General features: G+C 36.8%; 1 protein-coding gene across 2 annotated transcripts in view; it reads right to left on the reverse strand.

The window, feature by feature from the left end:
• Window positions 1-23,063, reverse strand: part of ROBO1 (roundabout guidance receptor 1) — a 684,128-nt gene that overhangs the window by 493,944 nt on the left and 167,121 nt on the right. The window lies entirely within an intron of this gene.

The raw sequence follows: 23,063 nt of genomic DNA on the forward strand, positions 1-23,063 counted from the left end.
ACATTTATATCCAGTAAAAGTAACTGCAGAGCTTCTAGTCATTTAGCACCATAAACATCAGCCTCAGGAGTACTTAAAATTGTTACTCATACACAGCAAAACTTACTTTCTTCACAGAACAGCAATGAAATAGCATTCCCCAAGCTGATCTTCTGCCTCACACATTGCGTGCTGCCTGTTGTGTATAGATGTAACCAAGCTGCAGAATTGAGGGCCTTTTTTTTGAATAAAGTACTGGAGTAAATTTCTACTCAATTACCAAGAAAGGAGAGACAAAGTAATTTACCTCCATCTTAATGATGCATCTATTTTGTAATTTATCTGTTCTATAATATATAATATTCACAGCCACCGCTCTTTATGAAATTTGAGCTCAAAGTTATTAGTGCAATCGAAATACTGCACAAAGAATAAGTTAGGAGATGACCAGCTGAAGAAACTAATTTCTAAATCTTCTCATGTCAGCGGTAGGAACTTTCCAAAAGAGGGCCTGAAGAATTTTCTCACCTAGAGCTGGCAGACCACAGATGATCACAAGAAAGTTTCAATGGCCATTAAAGTAGTTATCCACAAACCCTTTAAAAGAGATGTTCTTTTTCTTTGGACCAGTTAGAGAAATTAGGAAGAGAGATGTGCTCTTATTTCAATTTGGGTGAACTTTGTTCAGTACAAAAAGCAAAGTATTTTTGGAATAGGATATAAAGAACTTGTGATCTCTCAAATCTCCAGCTTCTTACACACTACAAGCAGCCTTCAGTTTTGCTCTGACCCCAGCAGCTCCTTGTGCTATTCCCTCTGGAGAGGTGACCAGGAGGGATTCCATATATAAACCCTGCACTGTATCTGGGCAGGGGAGAGAGTCATCATGTCCTTGCCTCAGTGGGATTTCCTTAGGTAAAGTTTTTGGGGTTTTTGTGATCATTTTATTTGACACGAGTCACATCTATGTGCTAAAGAACAATGGAGATCACTCCTTCACACGCTCTTGGGCCTTTGCCCTACAGCAAAAATAACTCCTATGGTAACATATAGTGTGAAAAGAAATGGTTGGGGGATTCATTTTATCCTTTTTTAAAGCACTTTCTAACTGCACATTTTTCACCATCTGAGCTCATGCCAGTTCAGTCAGTAGTCACTCTCGAAAGATGACTCATGGTGTTGCTGGTTATGTAAGACACCTGAATGTACCACATTGTTCACATTGCACCAAAATACAGCAAAGAAAAAAAAAAAATAATATAAGGCAGCCCTTTAGGAGCACATGAGCAGTAATGTAGAATCGTGTAGTTTACTGCGAATGCAGAAATACTGACTTTTGAAAGGACAGCTGCAGTTTTGAGCACCGAAACCAAAAGGTTTTGCAGTCTCACAGTTGACAGTGAACTGTTTGAAGGACAGAAGATAAAGATTTTCAAAGAAAAAAAAAAAGAGCCAAAGCAAAGCATGAAATTCCAGAGTGAAAGAAATTATTCTGAGCTAAAAATTCAGGCTGCCTCATATAAGAATTCTCTGCCTTGTAGTTAATACTTGTTATCCTTTATCTGGTCCCAGATCCAAACCTCATTGAGCTTTGTGCTCTGCAAAAGTAAACTTGTACATCAAATTGGTACTTCAGCAGATGTTGGCTGAGCTCTCAAGCCCCACAGCTGTTTTGTCTAACAGGGAATCCTACACAGAATTAATGGAAAGTTTCAGAACTGTAGGCCAGACAGCTTTTTGTCTTACAAGATTAATGGAAGGCCACTTTTATAGACACAAACCACTGCGTGGACACTTTTGCACGGGTTGCACCCATTTATCCCATCACAGCAGAAGGAGCTGATGCCTTCAAAAAAGCTACCCCATATCCTGAGGAGTGTGAAGAAATGCCCAAAGCAATGTCTCACAAGTGACATTCAGGCAAATAAATGAAATTAGACATTGAAAATTAATCACCAAAGGAGCTTTTACATCACTCTGTCTAACAGAGTGCCCCATGGACAGTGTTGCTGGTTAGCAGGGCAGTGGGCAATTACTGCCATCAAAGCAAGGCCCTCCCCACTGGATTAATAGCAAGTAAAACCAAACCAATTAAGCACTCAGAAGTGTGAAGCCAAATAAAAGGTGGCCTTCTCCTATGTGATTCAGTATTTTATAGCTCATTTAACTAGTTTCACTTTCTGCTGTATAATTTCTGCTCATGTGAGATCCTCAGCTATTTGAAAGCTTATTCAAAAGCAATATAATTAATTCTGGGAATTAGCCATGTGGATAAATTTTTCAGAGATGCAGTGGACCACTAGAAGATATTACACTAAGACTGGATGACTTCCTGACTTATAAGTTACAGTTCAGTCAAAAGGATTTGAAGATAAAATTGCACAATGAATTTATGGTCTGTGTTACATTAGTTCTAGCTAGCTTTAATACACCTCATTTTCTCAAATCTTCAAACATATTTAATCTCTTTTCTCCTCAGCTTTCATTATGTCCCAAACTTTTAATTTCTGGTTTAGTGCACTATAGATAAAAGTCACTTGCAATTTACTGCACAGGTCTTTCCTTGGATCAAGTAGCTTCCACAGGACTATTTATCCATAATAGGCAGAACTTTTTTCCTGAAGTTTTCTCTCCCTTCATTAAAGGCTTCACCTTCTTTTACCTGGTAACAGAGCTCTCTACAGCATCTTGGCAGGGGCTTCCAAGGCGGGTTTGAAATAAATTTTCTCTGCATTCATTGACAAAGACAGGCTGAAAGCTACAGCCTCTCCCACTGGAAGAGCAGCTGTCCTTTGAAAAGTCAGTTCTTTTGTGCACAGAGGTCCTTCTCCAGTCCTCAAAGTCACTTCCTTACACTGGGACATCTCTGTCACTTCTGAAGACCCTGCCACGGACTGTGCTGGGAATTGATGACCTGGGAGAGCTTTATTACCACAGAAGTTGGTGCTGGTTTAGTGCAAAGGAGGACAGACTGACAAGGAAGAGCCTGGCTGGGCACCATGCCATGGGTTCCTGAGTCATCCCCTCCTCAAAGTCACACAAGGATTGGCTCAACCTCCCTCATCATGAGGGCAGTGAGCTGCCCTTTCCAGTCCTTGCTTTTAAGGCATCTTTATCAAATTTGCAAAACAAAGCAGGTTTCTATTTCTGCAGTATGAGCTCTACTTAAATAGCTGCCAAATACAGTTCTTACACTGCCTTTGATGCCCTTTTGCAGCAGTTTCCCTTTTTTAAAGAAAAACTGAATCTGGTGGATTCAAGGAGCCTGTGCAAGGCAGCTGTACAGAGACTTTGGGGCATGACAGGACAGCAGCCACAGAACTCATTAAAGCTAAACATTACCCAAGTTATATTTTACAAGCCTTATAACTCTAAAAGCTCCAGGGAGATCGACTCAGATGTAGCAGTGTTTGCCATGAAAACATTGCAGTGCTATGAAGGGCACACACACACATAATTCAGCAATGTGTGTGGAACAGACCCACACACCATTGTACCCCTGCAGTCTTGGGGAAACACTCAAGTTCCCAAATCAGCCTGGCTGGGGTTTTTTTGTTTTGATTGTAATACTGATCTAATTAATACATCAACTGAACAAAGACCCTGAGACTGACTGGGGTTTTTTAATCATTCAAATGCATACATTTGAAAAAAAACCTGCCAAATTCACCATTCTAACATACTTGTTATTTTTTTTCTGTTTACTTATAGAACACCGACCGTGCATTCAGCACTGTGTAATCATATAAATTAGCATTACCTCTCTCCTAAAAACTTCATGGTCCAGCATGACTGAGTCTTAAAAGTCATCACTTCTCTGAGGGCATATATTTGTTTCTTAATTTCCTCATGTTAAAGCCTTTACATTCTCAACCATAACATTATGCATTTTGCTAGCACAATTTACATTTTTGGTGGTAGAGGAAAACAAATGTGTTCTTCATGTATGCAAAGATACACACAAATCTTTACGTAAATGTACAGCATCTATGTATACATGCATCTGCTAATAAAAACCACAAACACAAAAGCAAACAGAGCAGGATTTGCACAATTAGATATCTATTATTTAGTCTTGACTAAAGCTACATTTAAGTAAACTGATCTTGGTTTGGATCAACCAGCCTTACATATATACTCATTAATTATATACCCTTAAAAAGAAATAACATTCCACTTGATGAAATTGGAAAAGAGATGGTCTGGTTTTTGAGGCTAAAATATGTTTTCCTCACCCGTGTACCTTATCAATTTTCCATCTATTCTCATGCCCTCAAGGCAACACAGATTTTGATTTTGATTTGTGTCAGAGACAACAATTTTCCTCAATTTATTTTTTCCATGTGACTGCAGAAGAGTAGGCATTAGACAAAGCCTGTAAAGTTAAGTTAGGAACTACTATGAATTTTACAAGAAATTCCCCATTACAGGCCCAGATAGCAATGCTATGAGAAAAGCATTTTTAGCTTTCTCTTGCTATAAGAAAACCAAGAATTGACTTTTTTTCTTATTTTATAACATATTTCGTTTCCCTTTGTTTGTAAAAGATGCTTAAAGGAAGTAAATTAAAGAAAAAAAGAAATAAAGCCTGATCTCGGAGCATGTAATAAAGAAGATATTTTGTTCTTGCTGTTAAAATGCAAAGTGAGCTCCTATGAGATACTTCCAAACCAGCACTCAGGCAAAGGAACCATCCTTCCTAAGCAAACCAGACATGTCAGACATTGTGACTGGTTACAGCCTAATGAGACAACATCTCTTAAAGGCTGCTGTTTGAGCTGGAGGTGGCACCTTGTCCTTCACACCAGCAGAGTTTATGCATTTATAGTCACTATTGGGGAAAAAAAAAATGTAGTAAAATAGCCAAAAGGGTAAGGAGCAGAAGAGCAGGGAACTCCAACCCCAGCTGACCCAGAAATGCTGGTGCTACCACAAGATAGCAAGCTGAGCTCACTCTTGCACCACCTCCTCCTACAGCCACAAGTTGCTTCTGCACAACAGAGAACTGACTTTTCTTTAAAAGCAAAAAGCACCAGCAGACTCTGGATCCCACACCACCACTCCTGAAGGAAGCGCGGCTTCCATGAAGGCATCACATCTCTCAAAATGCCTTCTTAGCTCTGGCACTAAATCAGCAAAACCCCTGAGTGCACCTCAAGTGCTCTCAGGACCCTCAACCACAGCACTCCAGGCTTTTAAAGGCTCTCTGTCTCTCACTGCTGTGACCCCACACCCAGAGCGTGCCTTCTTCTAATGATTATTTAGCATTTTCATGTGCGACTGCACAACTAACAGCTCTTCACAGCTCCATGTGAGCTGATATTTCAGCACAGCCAGTGTTTTATGTCAGCATAAATGAGGAGCTGTATGAGACTACCACAAGAATGCTTCCCAGATCATGTTGATAGTAAAATTTTATAAGATAATGTTGGCGCTTTTAACATGAGGCTTATGGATTAAATATGCCCCAAACACATTTAATGTATTCAAGTCATTTATCATTTTCTCTTCTAACAAATTGGCAATATTTATCCTATTAATTCAGGCAAATGTAGGACTGTTTACTGAGTGGTGGAGAATTATAAGGATATGTTCAGACAAAAATAAACACAAGAAAACTAAAGTGAATATTGTTTAATGTAAAAATACGCCATCCTACTCAGCTCTCAAAATAAACTGCTAAACTGTCGTCGGCCTTCTGCTTTCCAGAAAAAGTGATTGTTAGGCTAATCTGTCAGGACTGATTTGCATTTCTATATTTACTTTTTCTCACACATTTAAAATATCATTCTAGTGGGTTTCAAGAAAACATTCAGAGAAGACCTGGACATTTTATGATTCCAAGATCAAATACACAGCTTGTTGCATTTTTTCTTCTTATTTTTGCTATAAAAATGTATTTCCTTTTTGCTTTATTTTCCTTTCCACTGATCTCTGGCTTCTCCATACTCCATCTCTGTGTACTACTCCCTTTTCTGTCCACTATATAATTTTTCCAGCTTATCATTCCTGATCTCCTTCCTCTCTGTCTCCAGTTAACCAAGCCCTGTTTAGAAGTGAGGTATTGCCTGGAAGAGGTGCAAAGGAAAAGGTATTTGAGCTGAGAACTGTGCCAACACAAGTGAATAACTTATGATGAGAAACCCAGGTGAGTGTGGCATTATCTCAGCAGGTGATTTTGAGTAGATAACATGAGATAAACATGTATTTTGTAAACTGTCCCTGTGCTTAAAAAGCTAGAAGTTGAAGCCAGCCTGCCAAGTACCTAAAACTCCATGAAATTTATCCCAGAAGACAGACATATTCCTGGTATTCACTCTGTTCATTTAAGAAATTGCTTTCTACACATGCTTGCTGAACAGGGCATGTTGTTGGAATACAAAATCAGCTAATTTTTCCTGGGGTGGGTGGCACCAGAAACATGGGAAACTATTTTGGCAGATGGGCAGAGAAGAGGAACTATGACAAAATATCTAAAAGCAGGTATGAGAGTCTGGTTACACTTTTTCTGCTCCTGCCAACCCAAATTGCAATGCAGTGAAAGCTTTACAATAACTTCATCCAGGCATATGAGGACATTTCCTCTGCAGTGTTTCCATACTGATCTTCAGAACAAGAATCAAGGTCAATGTCTCACAGCCTAATAAGAAAAAATTCATTTGAAGGACAATTTTACCAGGCAGTTGCATTGGTGTTAATGAATCAGTTGGGGTTTTTTTTTAACTTTTTCAGTTTTCCATTTTGTCAGGGAAAACTTAATTCTCCAGTGTTGAATCTGGTTATTAGGAGACAAAGTAACTTATAATAACTTTAGCAATGACACGTCTTGTCTCCCAAATGGTGCAAATAATTCACTGACTGTACTGGATCTATAGCAAACTGTGAGCATCTGGCCTCCTCTGCTTTGATCAACATTTTCAAAGCCTACTTGAGAAAGATGGATGCCCTGTCCTATTAAGAGAACAATGGGAACTGAGTTTCTCTGTGTCCAGAGAGAAGGCAGTAATACAATTTCAGCAGTCAATGGAAGTTAGTGGTTTGACTTCTATTTGTGCCTTTGAAAATCTCCCCAGTGAGGTTCTTTGAGTGAATTAGAGCTATGGGGTAATCTCCTAAATTGGAACAGAATCAATGAGCTAAATGAAAACATTTACCTCAAACCCTAATTTAAGCCCTGAGCTGATGGAATTAAAAATGTCGTATCTTTAATAGATGTGCATAAATAAAAGTGTCATCATTAGCTGATATGTCATAACGAGCATGGGGCTTAGATTACTGTCTGCAAACTTGTGCAAACTCCACATTCAAGTGAAATAAAACACAAACACATTTAATACATTTTTCTGTGAGTTGAGATACAGCAATAGTAAGAACACAGGCTTTTCCTGACTTTTGTATTTCAAACTAAAAATTACATTCTTAGCTGATTTGGGGCAGCATTTTGCTTTATATTTCATGTTGTCCTACTGTACACAAATGTGTTAACAGAAATCAGCTGAAAAACAAAAGTGTGTTCTTTTAATGAGTTCCACACTTTCTAAACTAAAAAATTGCAATTGTAATATATTTGTGTTCTGACCACTTTCATAACAACTTAGACACTTGAAAATAAACATTCCTAACTATATATGCTACTTGAAATTAATAACCTCAGTAATAAAATCAATATTCTCCTTATAGTTCTTAGTAATTTTTTCTAATATTGATTTTTCTTTTTGGTATGGCACTGTAAGGCTTGCTTCTTATTTGGATTGCTGATATTGTTTTTATCTATCACAAAGAGAAGCATTTTTATGGAAAATAATTGAAAATGAACATGTGAAATGACCAAGGAACAACTGCAAACAGCCAAGTGATCATTTTAAAGATTAAAAAAATCAAAATCTGGAGACATCTAATGCTGAATCATTTTCCCTTGAAAAAATTGAAATACTCATAAAATGCAAATGCACCATTCAGTTACTGGTAGAAGTTTGTTATGGGGATAAAAAAAATTGTACAAAAACAGTGACTGAATGACTAATGACCAAATTCTCCTCTCTAGTAACAGGATTAAACATAGTTAATTATGATATAGAATAGATAATTTCCTGAGAGGCAGAGCTATATAGAATTATTTTTTACATATAAGATGGATATATAACACAAAAATAAGTAATAATAATCAAAACAAAATTAAAAGAACATGAACTTTGTTAAGGGTGGATGAGTGATTTTATTTCTGATTAGATTGGAGTGATGATTATCACCTTTCAGAATTATCAGTATAAATCCCTGTTTATTCAAATAATTACAGCTTAAATGTTTTTAATTGGTTTCAGTGACTTCAGGTGTTGCTTTCCACAGATTTTTTTTCTCTCTAATTAAGTCTAGTTTATTCCTCTTCCTTTTTTCTTTGTCCCAATTTTTATGTTTTCCATGTTATCTAAGTTAACACATTCACTTCTTGCATGGGGACCAGTTGTCTGATCCATTTCACAGATCTCTGCTCTGTTGACAGCTACTCTAGGTGCATTCAGAGCTATTTTAAAGATGAAAGCTGCTAACACGACTTTCTCAAATATGTCATCTAAGACAATAGTTTAGAACTTTAAAGAGCCTGTAAAAAATCCATAAAAAGAACAAAACAAAACAACTGAAAAAAAAAACCACTTAAAAATAAAAAAATTATTCATATTTGAAAAATATTAGCAGTCACAGAAATGCTGATAGCTTTTCTGATAAACGATTAATTTTGAATATGAAAACTGTACTGCTAATAAAAATTAGCATACAATCAAAGTACATTTGGCTGTGATATGATATAAAATGGAAGGTTGTTGCAAAGAGTAAAAATGACCCTCTGAAACCCACTGGGCATGCACGTAGTGCGTTTTTACAGCAGTGAATAAGGAGTCTGTAATCTGCAAAAAATGAGGCCTGTAAAGTCTGCAGTGTGACAGCCTGCCCATGCCTCCCAAAGTAGGCACTCCTGTCTTCTCAAAGTGAAGGCTTGACATCAGCAAAAATAAAGACCAAAAGTGCCACGGAGGAGGTGAGCGAGTGCAAAGTGTGAGTGGCAGTCCTTGGGAAGGCTGTGCTCCAGCCTGACACGTTGGCAGGGGATGGAAGCTCATACTGGAACCAACTGCCTGAATTTGATTTTTTGTGGGGCCCTTGAAGTAGGTGGGAGCATTCCTGGCTGATTCCCACTCCTCGTTTGTTTCTGTCCACTGTGGATTGCTGCAGTTTGGCTAAAAATTCCTAACACAATCCCAGAGGGCTGGCTCAAGAGTTTGGGATTTTTTTTTCAGATTTTATATACACTCAATGTTCATTGCATAAATGAATCTCAGCCTTGCTGTACTAGGACACCTTCAACATTCCCATTGGTTTTGGAGCAAACCATGGCCTCTAAAAGGGATTTTCCCCTCCATCATATTCCAAGACTTATCATTAGCTTTTGCTATGCAGTGGGACTTCATGAATTTGAGTTTTAAAGGAAAAAAAAATCAGTCAAAGAGAAGCCATAGTCAACTTTAATGTAAAAAAGATCCACAGAAATTAAAAGCATTTGGTTGACAAACCTCAGGGCAGATTTCAATCCCACATCAATATGACATCTGGAAAGAAGGAAAGAAGGTAGAGAAAACCCTGTAAGAACAGCACAGAGCTCTTCCCTTTGCTCATCACTGTTTTTATTCCCTCATCTTTTCCCTCATTTTCTCCTTCTCCTCTTCCTCTATATTTCCTCACACAGCTCACACATAACTGGACAGCTAGGACAAGTCACATGGCAGAATTTCATATATGACATTTCAGTTTGTCTAAATAAGTTATTCCTTTAAAATGAAGCTCATTGACTTATCAGACTACAGAATTGGAGGATTTTTTACAGAAAGATTTGTCCTCAATTGAATTAACAAATTCTCTTAATTTAAATCCTCTTCCCTCAATTTTTGCAGGGATTGTTCAAGAATTTGTTCTTTTCCTCTCTTTGGAGCAGTTCACATCTTTTTCTTGGAATGTAGTACCTCCTTATATGTAAATATACACAATATATACTAGGAATTTTTTTACTAATTATTTATAGCAAGGAAATAGATGGAGAACAAAAAGAAACAAATACCTAACATAATGTTTGGTAACATGATAGCTTCTCCTCTAACTAGCTGCTCCACTCTGTGGCAGAAATTGCAGGGCCACCTGTGGATCCACTCCCAGTTATCTGTAATTTGGCCTATCAGCCCTAGCACTACATGACATAACTCTCTGCTTACAGCACATGCTGGCAGTTTCACTCTGTGAGGTCCATTCACTGAATTTAAACCACACAGAAACCCCCAGAGGAACCTGATATTTGTAGCCCATAATGCTGCTTGATTTGGTTTCAATTAGATATGTTTAAATTCATGATTCTGAGATTTTATGGAACTTTTTATATAGTACCATGCCCACTGTGCTCATTGTGCAATGCAAGGCAATGAAGAGCAGAAATTAGGAACTGTAACTTGTAATGTCACAGGTTAGAAAATGGCACAAAAGAAGACCCCAAACAAACAAAACACCCAGCTGAAGTAGGAGGAGGGAACTCAGTATTTCTGGAGATCAACATGAGTTATAACTAAAATAACATGAGTTATAACCAACTTAACCAAGCAATGAAACAATCTGATAAATTTGCAGCTGCTGGGAGATGTCTGAACTTAATTTTATGACTAACTCCAACCCATCATATTGACTTTTAAAAGTTAACCTCAAAGAAAGTTTGGGAAAAAACCAAGGTTTTGAAAACTGATTTAAAATCACTCTTTAATTGTATCAACTATCACTAAAGTCACTGCATCAACTGTTACTAAAGCCAATACAAATAATTATAAATAGCACCAATACAGCCTGATTAATTTTAAACAACAGATTTTTAACAGGAAGAAATAACAATTTTCATTTGTATTGGCTTTAAATAATTAAGCAAATCTAAGAATATTTGGGTCCAAAGTATGCATCCAGTTTAAATGAAAGCTATGAGAGGTGACTGTAGACATTATGAAGATTATTACTCAAAATTAACATTTTTTTCAGCCTGCAATACAGAAGTATGAACATCTTGGGGCATATTTTCTAAATCTTTTGTTATCAAATACTGAGTTGGCTCTGGTACTTCAAATTCCAAAGGTAAGGATTCAGCAGACCTATAAATACTCCTTTGGTGTACAGGAGTATTTTTCAGTTCTGCAACACAGAAGAATTGATGGATTAGTATTTGCAGAAGTATTAAGGCCTCTGGATAAAATGTGTGCTAGGATAGAAGCATGTGCTTTTGTACTTGAACCACTCTACACAGATGAATTAGATATTTGGCCTTGTATTAACTTGTGAAGTTCTGCATCAGCATTTTACAATTGTAGCACATATTTCATTTTCATTGGCAAACCACAACTCATTACAAGTCTACTTTATACATAGCCAAGTGGTATGGCTTGTCAAATAGGAACATATGAACTTGGAAATAGCCAACATTTTCCAGTAATTTCAGAATTTTTCAGCCTTCTTGAGAGGGAGAGTTAACAGCCTTACATTTTCTAGAGTACATCTGAATAGTTTCAGGAGCCAAATCTTTTATTCTGAGCTTCAGTGCCAGCACAAGGTTCCTTCAAAACCATCCTCCCAGTTTATATCCTTGAAATAGTACTCCATGCAAAACTTCTGGTTCTGGCAGCAGAACATCCTTATTTTCTTTTATTCCTTGAATCTTGAGAATTTCTCCAACTCCTCATGAAAAAAGATCATGGGAACATGCTATTCTGTCAAGCACATAGATGAGAACCATAGACAGGAAAACCATTAGGCAGAATTTGAAAATAAAGGGTGAGAAGGATTAATAAGGAGTGAAGAGAGTTGTGATGCTCTACATCAAAATGAAAATTAATAGGAAAAAAACCCCAGAAAAATAGGAAGACTAATTTTTCGTCAGATTTTTTTTGTCAGATTTTTGTCAGGAACTTTTCTCAAGCTGTGAAGCTGATAAACTACTCCCAATGGTCTTTGACAAAACAACCCACAACCAACAAACAAAAACAAACAAAACCCACTCACAAACAAACAAAACAAACACAAACAAACTACCAATAACATTACACAAAACAAACAAACCCCAAACAAAATCCAAAACAATAAAACCCCAATAACAATAAAATAAGAAAATGTGAGGTTTGAAAGCAAAGAAGCCTAAAATATAGTGATCAGTTGCAATGTGGTCACCACTCCTACCTGAGCAATCCTTTTTATAAACAGAAGTTAAAAGCATTAAAGAGGCAACAATATTCTTGTCTCTTTATAATTCAAATACTTGAATTATCTGCTCAAAACCTTCTTAGTTTAGTGCACTTAGTTTGCCTGAAATCCACCGGCAAAAATTTATTATTTAGTACTCTTTTTACAGGAATTCTTTTAAATAAAATTCTGCTAGACATTTTATACCAAAACTTATTTCTTGAACAGTCTGCATGGCTATAACAATCTATAATTAAACCAAATATAAAATTTAAATAATTTACAAGAACCTATATAATAGCTATAGCTTTGTTTATCAAGATGTTTTCAAAAGCAATATTATTCACCCAAACCATACCATAACTGCTTTTTCCTGGCTCTTGGCAGATAAAGCAGAATGCACAGGTATGTGCAAATGTGTATTCTACAAACTAGACAGGAGCAAGACTGCATTTAATTTGTTACAGCCTTTAAAATATCTGTACTGTGTTTTGCACAAAATGTCAGTCCAAAAGTTTCAGTGGAAGTCTAATAAAGTTTTTCATCACTCAGACTATGACCTCACTGCACATTTTGTTCTGAGAAATGTGCACACAGTTTGCTTGTTCATTTTTTTTTAGAAGTGAATCCAATACATTGAATCAATTTTTATTACTGATATTCCAATGCTAATTTTACTATGGGATAGAATAATTACTAGTTAGGAGTGATAAAACTGCAATGCTTGAACATCTCAGTATTCTCATTAGAATTGGGTTTTAATTCTCAGTATGTATTGAGCAAGGTATGTTGCTGCAGCTAGCAGCAATTAATAGTAGTTTAGGCTCCAGTTTTATTTTTATTAGAATGCCACATATGCTGAATAATGTCACACTGGACTGCTCATTTTGCTGCAGCCCCAGAGTGCAGTTTGGGCCATCTCCCTCGTGGAGAACAGGAACAGAGTCTCCCATTAGCCATGGGGGCTGCTCCCAGCCCCACAGACAAAACCAAAAACAGATGTCAGAGATCTGCAGCTGGGATAGGAAGATATCTTGTGGCTCTCAGGCACAAAATAAAACTCTAATGAATTTTTTTAGAATGAGGAAATAGGACTTGAATGTCACAAAATGCTCACATGGAATATTGTAAGTTGTTTCTGCCTCATGCAATGCCAAAACCAGTCCAAGCATCTTAAAAACGGATACTACACCAATTTGTTTTTCTCACTCTCCCTCATTATCTCTAAATATGTGAAAATTGAAAGTTATACAGTACTAAAAGTTGGACTTGCACGATAATTATCCAAAATAAGATACTTCAAACTTGTACTACGGAACCAGGTTCAAGATAAATTTCTGTCAAATGAAATTCTCTTTGGTTACAACTAATCTTCTCTTGCTTAAAACCTCTTACACATACATTTTGAAAGCAAAAGCTCTACAATAAAGATGGTGCTGAGAACCTCCATACATGTGAATTAATGATGTAGCTGACAGTCTCAAAAATATCTTTAAAGAATACTTCACCCTTAGAGATAATTTAGCCTTGTGGACCTCAATGCAAGTTTTCCATTGTCTCATATAGAATTCAGTCAAAAATTTGACAAGAGAAAGTGACAGTGTCTCAAAAAGACCTTTGAGTAAGATGACTGGGGAAGAAGAAAATCACTGCTTTGCTCAGAAATTATAAATTCTAGAAAATATACAAGCAATTAAAAGCCCAACTCATGCTGAAGCATTACTAAAGAATCCTAAAATATAGTGTGTTTTCCCCAAGGAAAAAGACCATAAACCTGCTTTGGTAAACTTTAGTTACGTACAAAAATAATATTCTTTTTTATGTTTTAGATTGTTGCAGCTTTCTTTTGGTGGTTAATGTAATTTCTCAAATTTCACAAATAACTTTGAGCAGTTAATGTAATTTCTACCCATTTTTGAAAGATTAAAAAAGAGTCATAAGCAGCTAAAGCTTGTGTGACAAAATTTATAACTTAATGTTTCAAAATAAAATACTTGCTAGATTTGATTCATTTTCTGCATTCTATAGGAATCCTACACAACTGCAAAATTATAAAAAGGATTATTAAAAGTGCTGAAGTAGTTTTCTCTTATTTTAGGTTGGACAGTCCTATAATGCTTTTTTCTCATTAGTGTACATGCTAAGGAAAGAAGATGCAGTCTTCCAAATAATTATATAAGGCACATCTCTCTAGCTCATCCTTCTGAAATGTTTTGCATGTTCCACCTACAATTGCAGACAACTTAATCTTGAAGTAATTTACAGCAATGCATCTGATATCTTTGTTTACAGAGAAAATTTTCAATGCAGTATTATTCACTTAAATTTCAATCTGATTTGCTATTTTTTATAAATTAATTCTTTCAACAGAAACCTCATCCATGGTTCTTGTTACTGATATCCTCCTCCTCCAACTAATTTAATACAGAAAATTGTGTTACAGTCTTCCTTGTTCTTAGAGCAACTCCTAATTCTTATTTAGTGAAGTTTGCAATGAACAATATACTAATGAAACATTCTTATTTTAATCGTATTAAATCTTGACTTTGATGTTTATGTTCTTCATTAAGAGTTTTAAAATTTAGCCCTTATCCATGAAGATACTTAGATGCAAGATTTAAGTGGACTAATTCTTACAGCAAAACTTGTAGATAAAGAAAACAAATTTAACAATTTTTTTTGTGTATGTTCTGTTAAAAACAATTAAAAATATCTCTCCAGAAACAGGATGAAGGATAAAGTCACATACATATGCCACAGACAATCCTCAGTGGATTAAAAGTGGAAGCTTTAGGTGAATTGACACTGTCAGTCCTGAAAAAAAATCTCAGACCTCAAAAAGTGCCCTCTGTACAACAATTTAATGTGCAGAAAATTAAATAAAAGTCTTGAAAATAACCTGTAAATATAATTACCTTGCAGAAGGAGATTTCTGTTTTCAACATAACTCACAGAATGCAGAAGATAAATTGGTAAAGATAACATTGAACTGATAAATCACAACTGATAAAAGAGAGATGATCTCTCTTGAATTACAACTTACACTAAATTCAGGCAAGACAAATGAGGTTTTGAATTGATACATCACAGAAGTCAGGGATGTCAAAACTGTATTTTCTCAGAGTTCATTATGAAGTGTAAGTAGCACTGAAATTAATCTTTGTGGGCTTCAGAAATTACATTACAACACATAGCTCAGGGATGTAGTGCACTGGTTCACATCTGTCCACAGAGAGCAGAAGTGACTTTTTGGAGTCATTAGTCAGCCTTGGACAAGAAAAGGCCCAAGAATTGTATTTATGAGTGAAGATATGTTACTGCAGGGAAGCTTATCTGTTTATTTCCCACCAGCTTCATCCATCTCTTCTGGCTGATGCCTGGACTGAAAATGTATCAGCTCACAGATGTCACATCTAGAGTCCAATGTTTTAGTGTGAAAGGGGACTGCACACAGGCCATGGCAGCTGCACGAGGACAGAAAGGTGAGAGCAGCAGCTGCTTTGGTTGTGATAAGATATATGACTGCCACATGATTGTCATGTCTTTTGTTTCAAAATCAGCACGGGGGAAACTCCACAGATCACTTCTGTCCCTCAGCTTAAGTCAGTCACTTCCATCAGCCCAGTTCTGAGCTCTGCTCATCCTGCCATCCCTGTGGTCAGACACACACTGGAGGATCAGGAATAACTCTCCCTTCACGTCTTGGAACACGTTCCCCTTCCCCCAGGCTGTTGACATCAAGCCTGGGAGGGGATCAGCACCAGACACCCCCACTTTAACATTCATAAACCACTTGCACAGGCTTTGGGCTACCAGAGCAAATGAGTACAGATAAAAGTTGATGACCAAAAGCTTCTGGGTCTTTGCACTCAGCCATGCTGCACAAAAAGCCTTTGGCATTGAAAACATTTGAGTGCCATGAACACCTTCCCTCTCAATGGAGTAGAGACTCCCAGTAAATTAAGAGCCCAAGATTTTGCCACAGTTACTCAGTTACAAGTACATGCCACACCAAGCAAATTCTGAAAGATCCTGACGTGATAAATAGGAATAAACTGAAAATTGTTTTAATGTCCATGTCCGTATGTTTTTAAGTTGTGAATGTATAATGGCACAGCAAATAGAAACTCAGACTCAATATAATATTCACTCAGAGAGAAAAAAATGTAGTTTTAAGCCAGCAAAACTATGACATATGAAACAGATAGCTACTGCCTGTCAGGATAATCTGCTAGGAATACAGTTTTTGAGTCCCATCCTTCTGAGCATGTAGGAAAAAAAGTCATTACAGTAGTGGGAAGGGACAATATTCTTCTTTAAGGTCAGAGAGGCAACTCCTACTTGTTGGCAATGGACTCCTTAAAGCATGATGTGATTAAAGGGACACACCAGAACAAAGCCAACGCACAATTGACTTGTTTTCTAAAGTCACATACATTTAAGTGAATGTGAGATTAAAAGAACACAGTATTAGGCGGCACATGACCTCCAAATTTTGTACATGTACAATACCTTGCTAAGAATATTAAAATATTACTGTTGCTCTTGTGATGTGTGCTATTAAAAGGGTAAAACCTGATTACAAAGACGACCCTGCCCATGCAGAATCTGGTGCACATTGCACATGATGCATTAAAAATGGAATTCTGCAACAGCTGACAGGACAGGGAAATGAGGACTGGGGATAAAAAAAAGAGGAGGAGTCAGGGAAATACAGACCCCCAGGCACAAAGCAACAATTTATTCAACCTGCCTGCTAGCTGTCGGGTACTTCAAGCTCACTAGGATATGTTCCAGTACTGATAAAAAAAATGTGTCACAGGGAGGTGGAGAAAAAATAGGTTGTTGAAATTTGTGGTCAGAATTCATAATCCATATTCAGAAATGCCTAGCAAATGAAAAAAAAAGAACAGAAAACACTAAATACCTTTTACCTGACCTTCAGCTGGGATTTTATTACTATTGTGATGATTTGAGAGACTGGTAGAGATGCACCTTCATTTAACATTTGCATCTCATCTCCTCTTTTTGCTTTATGAATTCCTTGTATTCACAAAATAGTTTTAGGTGTTTAGTGTCTAAATTTCAGCTGTATCTTCAAGTATGTACTGGTTTTGCTTGGTATTTTTTCTGTGCCCTGGCTAAGCATGTAAAAGATTATTTAAAAAAAAGAAAATATGTAAATGCCAAAATAATCTACAGTTTTAGATTATATATACAATCTAAAACTGTGGATTATATAATAGATATAACCTGCATAAATCTGTGCAATGCATGTTTGCACAAACACATGACATTTCCACTTTTTGAAACAATATTCTGGTCAGGAAAAATATCTAGAGAAGCTCTAGGAAGAATACAGATATAAACACAACTTCTATCTATTTATAGCTTCATGCTTGTCATTTATTAATACACACAAATCTACAGTGTCTTTTTCTCTGGTTATCATACTTTCATTCCCCAATTTATCATCCAAACATCTGCCCATAGCTAGGAAACACCTAAAGGTGTTTCCCTGTGTTGTAAGCCAACAAAATTATGGCATAGGGAATTGTTGGCAGTCTGGTGTTTTTCCTCCCTAGTGACAGGTAATACCTTGCAACAGATGCTATTCATTTCTTCTGGGTGAGTTTGGTTCTTACTGGGCTTGCAAGGGGATAGATGGATGAAGAGTGTAAAAATAAATGAGTTTAGAAAAGTAATACTTTAGAAAAACAGAAATGGAGCTGGGGTGTGAAAATTGTGGTGGACACAAGAGTGTTTGTGGTTAATGAAGAAAATAATTGGAAAGGGTCAGTTTTACAGCCTGCCTTGGCTGTTCCTATTAGAAGATCCAATCTCCCATATCCACAGGATGGCAACTTAAAAGGGATCTCGGAGGCTGACAAAGCCCTCAGTGTTACACCATAATGCTAGTTTCACAGAGAATTTATGAGGACATGGCAGGGAAAACCTGGAGTCCTTCCCTCCCTCTGACAGAGAGCAGGAGGATTGGAAAGACAAAAAGATGCAGCATCACACACATAAATAACCCACATGCACAAAACTTACAGTGTCTAACACCACACTCCTGCAAACACACTTGAACACAACAGTGTGTTTGAACAAAACTGCTAAATTGTGGCTAGAGCATCTGAATTAGGATTTTCATTGTCACTCTGTAAATTTATTGGTTTGCCAAAAGCAGCATGGATTTTTAATGCTGCTTCAACAGCAGAGTTGAATCGTGTTTTCCTTTTCAATACAGCTCTACTAATTGTTTGTCTTTGACAAACTGCACGACTTTTCTGCTACATAAAATTAGCCACACAAACACTCATGGCTTTGATATCTGAGTACAACATTGCCATAAATCCCATGTTAGGAAAGGTGTCACACTGAAATTAAGGTAAACTTAAACCACTGCAGCTTTCTGGGACCTTCTGGTGAGAGTGGATCGCTGCCTGGGGGTGTTACATTAGTGCTTCGGGCAGGACCAAGGAACAAACTATTAGAATTTAATGTGTTTAGTTTAATTAGAAAAGCCTCAAATAATTTAAGAATATGTTTAAATGTGAACATGCTTTTGTGTAGTAAATACCTGAAGTGATTTTAGCATGAGCAGAAGTACTCTGCTGGTTTGCATTCATCAGGTAGAAGTGCAGATTACAAATGAATGCGACAGCCCCTGACCACGTCCTTACCTCTGTACCTTCTAAGGATGTGGGAGAAGAGGCAGCTGGCACTCAGAAAGAGCAGAGCTATCATTTAGCTTTAGCTTGGTTATGGTTTCCTTCTGTGCTGTTTGGTTTGCACTTGTAATTGAGGATTCCAAATTATGTTGGTAATCCAGAATTTGGGATAGGCATTCTCCCCATGATTCCCACCACAACACTGAACTGACTCCACAAACACAGAATGGCTGAAGTTAAAGCACATCTTCATCAACAATGAAGAACATTTCTCTGTAGAAAACTCACTTTTCATTTTTTGGATCAGATTTGGTTGTATTATTAGAGGATAAATGTCTCTCACATGTACTAAATTTTGAGATGCTAAAGGCATGTCAATAGATTTGATTTCTCCCCTTACAGTACCTGCTAACATATGATCAGAAAATACTTTCTGCTTTAAAGTGTTATACCTTCAGCAAAATAAATGTGTTGAAGTACTAATCCTAGATTTAACAATAATTTTCTTGAAGCAGGTACTGTGTGATATTTTACATCAATCTTTTTTATTCTTCCAGGAAATTTACAGAGCTAATTGTAGATTCAATGACCTAGGTGCTTTGTCTTTTCTTTTGCAATCTTTATGAATGTAATCTGGCAAAAAATTAAGGTAAAAATTCTAACATGAAAAGGAAAGCACACCTGCCAAAATATCTCACTAAATAAAAATAATTTTGAAAGGTGGTTATTAAATACAATTGGTTCTGCATTTCACATCAATGAAATATACTTTAACATTTCAAATCCTTTTTCACCATTTTTCTTCATCATACCTTCCTTCATTATTACAGCTTGGGAATCCCAATGCATTTTTTTTTTGGAAGTGCACACATCATCATAAAAAGTGATTATTTAATTTATATCATCACTGCTATACCCTATCATTGTTCTCACTAGTGAAGGAAAAGTTCTGTCAGTGTGATGATAAATGGCCTAGAGTCAGAGCAGTGCAATTAACCTTTCTTAAGCTTATTCTTGTTTAAGTGAGATAATGGAATTTGATTTTTCTTTTCAGAGACTTCTGAGTTTTAAAAATTATTTTATACTATGGAGGAGCCAAGATCTTTCTATGCTTCTAATGAAACAATTCTACAATTTTTCTATTATTATTAAATATTTTCTATTATTATTAAATATTTTCAATTTGCTTGTCATTTGAAAGAAATGTAACTGATTATAATTATTTCATAAAAAAAAAGAAAGCTCTAAATTTCAAGACCTCCTGAATAAAGAAAAATAAAGTTCAGATTTTGTGTGCTAGTTTGTTTTCTGGTATCCTGATGATGACTTTAAAATGCGTTCTCATGAAGATTTTAAGCATTCCTCTGAAAGCTTACTCTATAGAGGAGAGTTGAAAATGCTTCTCTAAAATAAGAATTAAACAAGGGTTTCAAACTCCAGTGTTGTTAAAATGGGCTAGGAGCTGATGGGAATTTCAGCTCAAAACTGCACACATCTTTTCCTGGTCACAAAAAAGGGGAACAAGTCCACTTGTGACAACTCCTGCTCAAAAGGGCTAAGTGACTTTTCAAAGTCACACAGGGATGACTTTGCCTTCTGATTTCCATTCCCTTGCTCCATTAGATCTCCACAGTGCTCCACACTGATCCTGACAGGAGGATGTGCATCAGCTCATTGTGACTGACAGTTTGCTGTACTGTCACCACTACACAAGGAATATTAAAAAAGGAACTGCAGTCTTTAAAGAAGGTGGCAGAAAACCTTAAAATACTATTTCCCAACGTTATAAATACATCACAATGTCAGTGAAAGGCAGAATTTTACCCCTTGGAAACACGTGGTTGCGCATTTAGCTTTCTAGTTTTTGTCCTAGTGGGAAGAGAAAATAAATTATGTCTCTCAACATAGCAGACCTCCTTGAAAATATCTGCCCAGGTGAAAAGATGTGTGCATGTTAATCAACATTTCTATCTCTTCCACTTCTGTTTTGAGCTGAAATTCCCATCAGCTCCTAGCCCAATTTAACAACTGGAGTTTTAAAGCCTTATTTATTTATTTCTTGCTTTTAAAGTTTGTGTAATCTCACAGGGATTAATTTCATAGAAGAAAATTTTATCTAGCAATTTGTCCAAATGAACAGTCAAATTGAACTATGCTGGTCAAAGCATTTCCTTTATGCTGGTCAGCCTGACTCAGATTCAACAGAACCTTTCCTGTGTTGCATTGTAGGAGAGATTTTATCTGTGGAGTGTTATCCCATTCCTGGTGTAAAAGAACCAAAGCATCACTAAATGGCTGTAGAGGTTGCGTGGTGAGTATGGGAGGTCCTCCTGGCACAGGAAGGCAGCAGTGAGGCTGATTCTCTACAGCCTCTGAAGTTTGCACAGTCAGAGAAAATATGCAGGGAATTAGAACAGCCAGCTCAGAGGCAGAAACAGGGAATCTTCCCCCAGGAACTGAGCAGGATATTGCAGTGATATTTTCTGCCTCTGGCTAAAGATCCAGCAATGCCCACCCGAGCATCCCTGCAGACTCCTCTTGGCACACCTATGCTGGATCACCAAGCTGCAAATGAGCATTTCCCAGGGGCCAGGCTGGGCACTGAGCTCGCTTTACTCCTTCCTAAAGTGAGATCACTTGATAAGGCAAGGAGCACCAGCAGGAGCTGTAGGGCACATAAGGGGTCTAAGAGTGGGAATAAAATGGGAGAGCAGTAAATGGGTCCTTTAGAAATTAACACATCTACTGCTGAAAGGTACTGCTGGGATCCACCATTTGTGGAACTTTTTTCCAGGAGTAATGTGAATTATTACATTTATTAATTCTTTCTTATCTAAGACCTGACAGTGTTACGTTGAGAAAAGAGCACTAGCACTTCACAGAGGAGAAATGTGAACTAGTTTCATATATCTCTGTGCATAGTTAAAATTCAGATACATAATTGAACTGATTTTTCATTGCCTAACAAAATGGTAGAATTTGTTTTTCAGGATCTGAAATTTATCTTATGACTTGTCTCTTAATTGCATGTTTCCTTTCCTTTGCATTCCTGAATTAAACAATTAAATACTGCTGATGGTCCACCTGAATTTTTCTATGCATAGAAAAATAAAAAATGCATTATTTGATTTTTCTTTGCTCAAATAAGTAGAAGCAAAAGCATGCTTTACATGCTCATTGTATGGTTTGAGAGTTGAGGTAGAGTTGGGAAAACATCATGCTTTTCAGCTTCCCACACAATTTAATTAATCCTTCACACTACTATGAGTAAATAATGCATAATCCAATAGGATTTTGGTGATAATTTATCATCAACTATTGTTCCTCATTGTAATGTTAAATATTATCAGCCTTATTCAACCTGTGAAATGAGTCCCATTGATTCCTTTGTCTATGTAATTGAAAGGGACAGTCCCATCAGTTTCATTAGAGGTTATTTGTCCTGGAACACATCAAACAAGATTTAGAGCCTAAATATGGGGGGGGGGGGGGAAATCCATTCCAAAACACAAATAAACTGAAGGTAAAATTTATAAGGTCAGTGAAATACTAATATTAGGTTCAGCTGCCCAAGCATCCCAGAGACAGATAACATATTAGCAGCTGGTACATGATTTCCCTGTGAAAGCTGCAATAAAAGAAATAACTGTAACTTAAAATCAATGCTAATATAGAGAAGTATGACAATACAGATTGCAGGCCAGTGTACATTCCTGAAAAATGTACTTTCATAACTGCAATAGCAGTGGCTTTGCCAGTCACACTTGTGTCATGCTCTGATTTAGGATCCAGAGAATGCTGGGACAGCAGGAGCATCACCATTCAATCATACAATTTTTGGCTTAGAGAGAGAGCATGTGCTTCTTAAGGAAGCAATCCAAGCCATAGATAAAAATCAGTCCTCCTTAAATAAGTACTGGAATTGGCAAAGGAGCTTAGAAATATGAGGCAAGACATTTACTGGGCAGGAGAGTTAACTGTTTCTATGCTGGAAAGTCATGAAAACAATGTAATAACGCTATGCAGATGAACAGGAGCTGTTGTAGATTATAAACATATAAGCAATTATTTATTCCATATTCAGAGGCTTGACCCATTGTTATCAATTGTTTCTAGAACATTTTAATTGTGTTCTTTAACAACATGATGCACCATCTT

This window comes from Melospiza melodia, chromosome 2 (assembly GCF_035770615.1).
Source record: "Melospiza melodia melodia isolate bMelMel2 chromosome 2, bMelMel2.pri, whole genome shotgun sequence".
In the NCBI taxonomy this organism is placed as follows: Eukaryota; Metazoa; Chordata; class Aves; order Passeriformes; family Passerellidae; genus Melospiza; species Melospiza melodia.